The sequence below is a fragment of the Strigops habroptila genome, chromosome 6 (assembly GCF_004027225.2).
Source record: "Strigops habroptila isolate Jane chromosome 6, bStrHab1.2.pri, whole genome shotgun sequence".
Classification (NCBI taxonomy): domain Eukaryota; kingdom Metazoa; phylum Chordata; class Aves; order Psittaciformes; family Psittacidae; genus Strigops; species Strigops habroptila.
The window spans coordinates 34,534,383-34,542,130 of record NC_044282.2 but is presented as its reverse complement, the minus strand read 5'-3'; the positions used below and the strand labels follow the sequence as shown (position 1 = coordinate 34,542,130).

General features: G+C 34.4%; 1 long non-coding RNA gene across 1 annotated transcript; it reads right to left on the bottom strand.

Moving 5' to 3' along the window:
* Window positions 1-326: 326 nt before the first annotated feature.
* On the bottom strand, window positions 327-7,463 carry LOC115609761. Its single transcript, XR_003991980.1, has 3 exons — window positions 7,220-7,463; window positions 3,395-3,572; window positions 327-1,188 (listed from the first exon to the last, which is right to left on the bottom strand). It is a non-coding gene; the product is annotated as an uncharacterized LOC115609761 (long non-coding RNA).
* Between the last annotated feature and the right edge of the window lie 285 nt (window positions 7,464-7,748).

Genomic DNA, 7,748 nt, shown 5'->3' with positions numbered 1-7,748 from the left:
CCTTATTTGTCTCCTTAGAGATTGAATGACATTTGACGTTTATCCTTTCAATAGTAGACTAGATAGGTTTTTTTATACTGTCTTACTGGCTATGTAAATAATGATTTCTGCCGAAAAGAGCTACCAATCCAAATACATATGACAGAGAAAACGTGGAAGAAAAAATAGTCAGCAAGAATATCTTGTAGTTATGCATGTGCACAGATAATATTGATGCCAGATAGAAAAACAGTGCTTAAGGAATATTAAAAGAAAAAAGCAAGCACATAAATTTTGTAGCATGACATTCAGAATCCTTATACAAACAAAAGGAAAGACATCACATATTTAAAGTCAAGAATTTATTGTTAGACCAATTAGTGTTTTAACAGTTAGTAGTCCAAACTGCCTAGTTAAAAAGAATCCATCTTTGTTGCTATCCTCATTTATTTTGTTGTAAGTTTGTCTCAAACCATGCATCTGAACACAGGCAGTGCAATTTAAGGTGCCGTAGGATATCTTACTTGATTTCCAGCCATCACCTGAAGACCACAATCTCCTGTAAGACCCAGTCATCTGCCATTCATATATAAATGTTTTGCATACCTCGAGACATCTCAAATGACACTAAAATTTACATTCACACGACTGAATAAAACATTTTATGCTATGTTAGAAACTGCATTTCTAACATGATGTAACTTTCACACTAACAAAGCATTTTTGCATTTTACGGGGGCTTTTCTCATACATAGATAAATAATATGAATCTCCTTGTCTAATGGAACTTCTGTTCCTCCACTGATTAGACAGTGACAGATAGTTTGGATAAGATACACAGCTTTTAGATAATTAAATTAAATCTCTTAGAATTTCGTATTAGACTTTGTTAACTAGTTGAAAGAGCAGATGAATGCAAAGATGCAACAATAAAACTAAGTGCTAAAACTAAGGTGTATATTATTCTTTTTTGTCTTGCACAAAATTTGCATAAGGAGAGATATATTCAAGTGCCAGATTAATTCTTCTATTCCATGTCTCAGGAATGGTGGGAGTATAAACCTACCAAGCCACAGTAATAGTAAAATTAATGCTCTTCTTTTAAAACTTCAGGTTGTGACTGGATAGGCCTAACTTGGAAGATCGTAGACTCATTCACAAAATAAATTCTGAAATTTCATAGACTTTGGTAGTTGGGCAGATGAGCCTCTGCAAAGAAGAAAGAAGGAGGGAAAACACCACTATTACTTTCTAAGAGCAGAATTAGGAAGAAAAATAAAAAATCCATGCAGAAATAAAAGTAAAGTAATGCAGATACCTGTTCTATACCTGCAAACTCTTCCATGGTTATTTAGACAGAGTAGTGAGACTTACTGATGATCACATTTTAAATACCCTGGGAAGTTTATACCTTTTTTTTTTTAAAAAAAAAAAAAAAAAAAAAGAGAGACGTTCTAAAAATATCTTTTGAGGGCAAAACATTATTAAACTGAGAAATATTAAGGAAACATCAAAATAAGGGAACTTGAAGTCTTCCTCCATAAATTGCAAATATTGAGTTCCCAAAGCAGGCACAAAGAAAGAGAATTGTAAACCAGGCTGATCTTATTAATCCATGAAAATCATCCATTCTTTGATTTTGGTATTCAAAGAAGCAGTTGAAAAAAGGTGTGGTTGAAAGTGGATTCCACAGAATCCAAATGTAATTTAGAGGCTTGCAAATAAAATAGATATATTACTTTGGTTCCTTCAGTAAGTGACTGTTGATTTCTTATGAAATGTGTGTGGTATTCATAAAATTTCACTCTGTCTTTTTTGCTGCATATAACAAGACTATATATTCACTGCTCATACATCAACAGCAATGTTTGGTATCAGCATCCGGCTAAAATGATTAAATTTTTCAACTAGTGGCTATATATAAATATTTTCCCCAGTGTCAGTTTTCAGCTACTGAATGTTTAGAACAGTATGCTATTGGTCTTATTACAATGGTTCCTTTTTTTCTGTCTCTTGACATATTGAAATATTAGATTAAAACCTAATAATTAATAGTATCTATTCTATTGCAACATAAATATAAAGCTAAATAATTCATTTTGTACAGTTTTGATTAAAGACATACTATATCACCCCAAGTATCTGCATCTAGAATTTTTTATAGCAAGTATTACTGGGGAAAAAGAAACAATTTTTAAAACTTTATAAAAGGGCCATATGCCCTTAACAGACATGGGATGATGCCATCACAAAATATAGTCTATTGATTTTCATTGAAGAAACATGGGACAAATCCTCTTTCCAGTCCTTTAAAAGTTGGTAAAATAGGACACTTAATGGGAATATTAGAAGACTACTTGCTTATGATATTTTCTTGGTGCAGATTCATTTTTTTCTGGATACTTAGCCAGGCTCATATGAACTTGAATCACCCAAAAGCTGTGTAGGAAAGCCACATAAACATGTAGCCTAAGCTAGCAAATCTCAGAGGTAAGCTTAGATATGTCAGTGTACTGTGTGTAGGTGACGGGCTTTTGGTAGCTGTGAAGGATGAGCTGCATGGGCGGCCTCTGAAAGGAGAGACCAGGGCCTGCCCTTGTGCTAGATAGCTGGTTATTGGTGACAGCCAAGAAGGCTTCACCCATGCGTGACAACTTTGGTGGCCTTCTACAGTGGGATTACAGCAGTGGTGGATACAAGAAGAGTGACTGAGTCATCTACCTGAACTTTGTTCAAAACATTTGACACTGTCCCGACATTGTTGTCTCTAAACTGGAAAGGCATGGATTTGACAGATGGACCACTTCATGTTCTATTGTGTACCAATTATATGTTCTTCATTATGTACCAATATATGAACAAGACAGAACATGAGGAAATTCTAGCATCTCAGAAGGATTTAGATAAGCATTCAGCAGGTGATAAATAAAATGTATTTTTCTTTCCTGATTTTCTAAAGCTTGTGACACATTTGGGGAAAAAAAAAACGCCTTATCTGTGTATGCAGAAAACTATTTTATTTTTTTCCACTGGAACAGACATAGCTCTTCTCAGACAGAAATACATACCTGTCTGCTATGCTGTTTGATTGCTGCACAAGAGCAGCCACAGTGCAAATGTGCGGGAGATTGGCCTGCACAGAGATGTTAGCATCATATAACCAAGGCCTAGGGTTCATGCACCTGCCCCAGTCCCACAATAGATCTTAAGCAATCCCTGAACATTCTTACCCCCCATTCCGTAATGTGTCCCATACTTTACTGCAGTTACTGCTCCTCTGTTTCCAAGACATTTCTGCACTGACTTGTGGTGGTGGTGTTGCAGCTGGCCACTGGGGCTGAGGGTCTCCTGGGACAGCCATGGGAGAGGCCCCAAAAGACTTCTGTTTCTCTGAACCTTTAATTTGGGTTCTCACCTGCCTTTGCGCTCCTTGTTCCTCTGGGCTTGTGGAGGAACTTATCTCCTTTCATGGGATAATGGTTCCTGGGATGGGCCTGGGAGGATCTAAAGCAGGATGTTATTTGGGCTTCTCCCACTTGCCGCTTTCTCTGTGTTCCTTTGTGAGTGTTCACATGACCTTTTTGTTACATAACCTAATGGAAAATATGAAAGTAAAATGTGAAAATATGATGTAAATCTGATCTTTCATTAAAGTCAATAGAAGTTTTATTTGTTTCTGTACACTGTACACTCAGCTGTACGGCTGAGATGAAAGCATATGTAATATACATTTTAAATGAAAGAAAAATTGTTGGAGTATGCAGTTATCCTTTATAATTACTTTGGCACTCTGAAGAAGAAGAAAAAAAAAATCAGACTAAAGTGTAATAGTAAAGTTGATTAGTTTTCAATTTTGGGAGATAATTTATTGCAAAAACTGAATGGCTATTAAGGAACAGTTCATTTAATCTCTGAGCAGTGTGCTACTAGGACATTTAATTGCTGCTTATATGAAAATTTGTAGAGGATATTATGAAAGACTTACGAGCAAAATCCCAAGTTTTTCTGATTGCTCTCACATCACATAGAGAGAAGTATTTTCTTTCAAGTAAGAAAAGGCACTAAGTAATACAGAGAGAGAAGAAATAGTGGTGGTGTGACCTAAACTCTTTTGCAGAATATTAGTGACTTCCTTTTCTGACTGGCTGGTGGTTGATCTGTTCCATATCACAGAGCATTTTCCTGCAGGTTAAAGAGTAATCCCAGAAGTTAGGAAATTGCAAAGTGAGAAAAAAATGTAACAGGGAGCCTTGTGGGGCAGAAGTGAGAAATACATGGTCTACTTAATAATTTTGCTTGGTTATTCCTTGTACAATGATATGCACTAGGTGGTCAGGAATTAATTTTCTAGCCCTTGGTCATAGGACATGAGTAATTAGAATTGCATTGCCATTGCTACACTACTCTGCAGTGTGAATAAGAATTACAGTAGGACACTGTAGTCTTTCTCCTGAATTCATATAACTTGACACTATCAACAACTGACATGGTCAGCTTTAATTCTTTAATGTGTGTATCCTCAGCGCAGCACCACAGAACAGGTTGATGCTCTTTTCATTGTTTATGGTTGGGTAATTAGCTCTAAAAGGATAAGATATTTCTAGCTTTCTGCAGTACAGAAGTACTGACCCTACTTTCTGTAGCACCCCTAGTACTAGACAGTTCAATACAATCCCTTCTCAGCACGTCCTCTGTGAGGATTAAGGATTAACGTTTGCCATCTGACCCTGCAAGCAAGTGGCATGGCACAACCCACGACCATATGGCGTTTTTCTTCATCAAGCAAGATAAGTTTTGTTTATAGGACATTTTCGCTGATCTTTAATAATTTCAAATGCTGCTCAGGCATTATTTGGGAGGATGCTTCTTGCCTGAGTCAAAATCATCCTTGGTGCTGCCCTAGAAATTAGATGATGTAAGCAGTCCTGTGCCAATGCGTGGGCCCATTTTCTGGTCTTGGTAAATTGAGCTAATATTAACCTTGTGAATGAAACAAAGAAAGGCTTGGTAATCATTTTTGTGTCAGAATAAATCAATGTTACTGGACAGATTCTTCTATGATACATATTCTTCTGTTGAATGTGTCATATCTCTGATATTGGCACCATCTTCTGGGATGCTGTATCTAAACAAAACATTACACATGCATAAATTATTGTAATTTAAACTGCTAAGTTTTAAATGTACTCATTAAAGCAAAAAGACTGTCTTTCTTTAATGTGTTTGCACAGTATTAACCTCACACAGATCTTCATGAGCATTCCAGATTTAGATTTTGAAAAAAGATACTGTTTGTATGCTCTTCTGAACTAACGTTCTTCTGAACTAAGTGTTTCTAATTTCTAAACATCAGAATGCAAACATAAATATGCTTTTTCTGTTATTTTTATCACTTTTCAAGGTATTTGAAATCATTAAGATAGGACTACAACCAGATTTTCAGTCTGATTTTTTTTTTTTTCAGTATTATAGAGGTCTTAACATATTTAGGTACCAGCAAATAGTGATAGTGATTGGTATTGTGTTCTTCATCTTTGCAATTAGTTTTCAGTGTAGTCATTCTTCTGTCTGCTTCCCTTATGCTTTCTAGCTGTGTTCAGATACAAAAGCTGCAGGAAAAGTTATATTTCAGTTTCTGTTTTTGCAGGTGGTTTTAGGTGTTTGATCTCCTGTACTTAATGTATGGTGCTACTGATTTCAACAGCAGTTTAACCAAGAAGAAAAAAATGCAGGATAATGGTTAAATCCTTTGATTCCTTGGGTTTACCCATTCATAGGTTTCATTTCAATTCTGTGTCTGGAAATTATAGCCTAGCTGTTTTGATAGGAAATATATTTATCAGACACATGCTAGATTCATATTTTGGTCAATATTTTTCTTGTTTCATTAGTTATTGCATTTGACTTACCTGCCTATGCTCAGATCCCTACCCTTCAAGGGTTGCAAATGCACGCAAGGTAAAAATTTTTTTTATTTATGGTCAGACATTATCATACTGAAGGATCAAGTGTTTATTTCCACCCCTTAGTTACAAAACATTTATTTTTATTTTTTAAAAAATGGAGAAACCCAAATCTTTCTGTGAACTCATTTTATAACTATAATTATGCCAAATTACATAATCATGAACATAAATACCTTAAATAATTTTCTGACAGCTTGTAATTGTGTAATTGCAGTCTGAATTTATGTGATTGCAATACATAAAGCTGTGTAATATGGAACAATTATTGCCTCCTTATAGAATTCACTTATAACCCTGGTCATTGTTTTTCAGAAGAGGTACTTTATAACCACAAGATTGTTTAGCATTTATGTTGTTGTATATATTCTGTACCCATGCATACAGAACAGTATAAATATTTGTGAAATTAAAATTCTAGCCCTTCCCAAAATACACCTGTGTGCATACCTAAAGCACATACCTAAAGCCTTAGGCAAGTTATTTAAAATACATATAGCATATGTTTAACATATTACATTTCACAGATAGTATCACTTGAATCAATGCAGTCATTCTTGTATTTAAATTCCAACATGTATTTAAGTATCCTACAGAATTAGGGTGTCGGAAATTGTCACTGTAGTCTTCTAAAATACCTTGTGAAGACTATGGTGAGAGCATTTATAATAAAAAAGAGTGTGTAATCATTCTTAGTCTACTCTTTTCATTTCTTTTATTTCATTTCAGACTTTATAATTTTAAATCAGTGTTTTTGCAGATCATAAGAATAAAATGAGATTTTAATGTTCCTTAATGTATCTCAAGAAGTTGTTACAACTCCTATGACAGATTACCATTTCTATTTAAATATATTTACTGTGCAAGCATACAATAAAGTACCGTCCTTGCCCCTAAAATCTTACAACTAACTTTTACATATGATGAATGGTTAGGTAAAATAATATCTTTGCATAGCAAGTTTCAGTTCTATTATTCAAATTATTTATATCCAATGAAAAATTATGTTGGAATTTATTCAGAATAGAAAAAATAAAATACAATAAAATAAAATAAAATAAAATAAAATAAAATAAAATAAAATAATAAACCAACCCCCCAACTCTTTCCCGAATAAACAAATAGATTTTGTTCTGAAAATACTGCCTTAAAATCTCTGCTTAGTGTCTTTCTACATACATTTCTGGTTATAATTCAGCTGAGAGATAGGTCATTACAAAAACTCAGGCTTTGAGAAAATATTTTTTAAAGTATCTGAGACCCTAATAAATACTTACACATTGCATCTTTGTCTCTTGGAATAAGGTTTGTATGAAACAATCTGTTCCTGTTGTGCATCTCATATCCTGCCTTCTGGTTTGATCTGCTCTATCTCTCCAGGAAGAGATCTCAAAAAAAAAAAAAAAGGCGGGGGAGGGGAGGAGAAAATGAAAGAAGGAAAAGAAAAGAAAGAAGCAAAAGTGGGTAGAAAAAGAAAAGAAACAAATTGGAGCATTGTATCTAAACTGTAAATGAAATTTTGCTGAAATGAAGATACTTCCTCTAGTTCAAGTGAACTATACATGAGTCAGCCTTTTGAACAACAAAGGATTTTGATAAGCTAATGGAAGCAGAGCATGCTTTTCCTTTTTGCTCAACATAGATAGGATAAACAGTGTATTCAACAAATGTACTAAGAAATTTGCAGGGGGTTTTTTTGGCACATATTTAGTATTAAGGCATTAGCATGTAGGAGGTAAGCTTTGTTCATGAATAATTTTACAGGAAACCAGGGAATCTAGAGTTTGAGATAAATAGGATAAAACT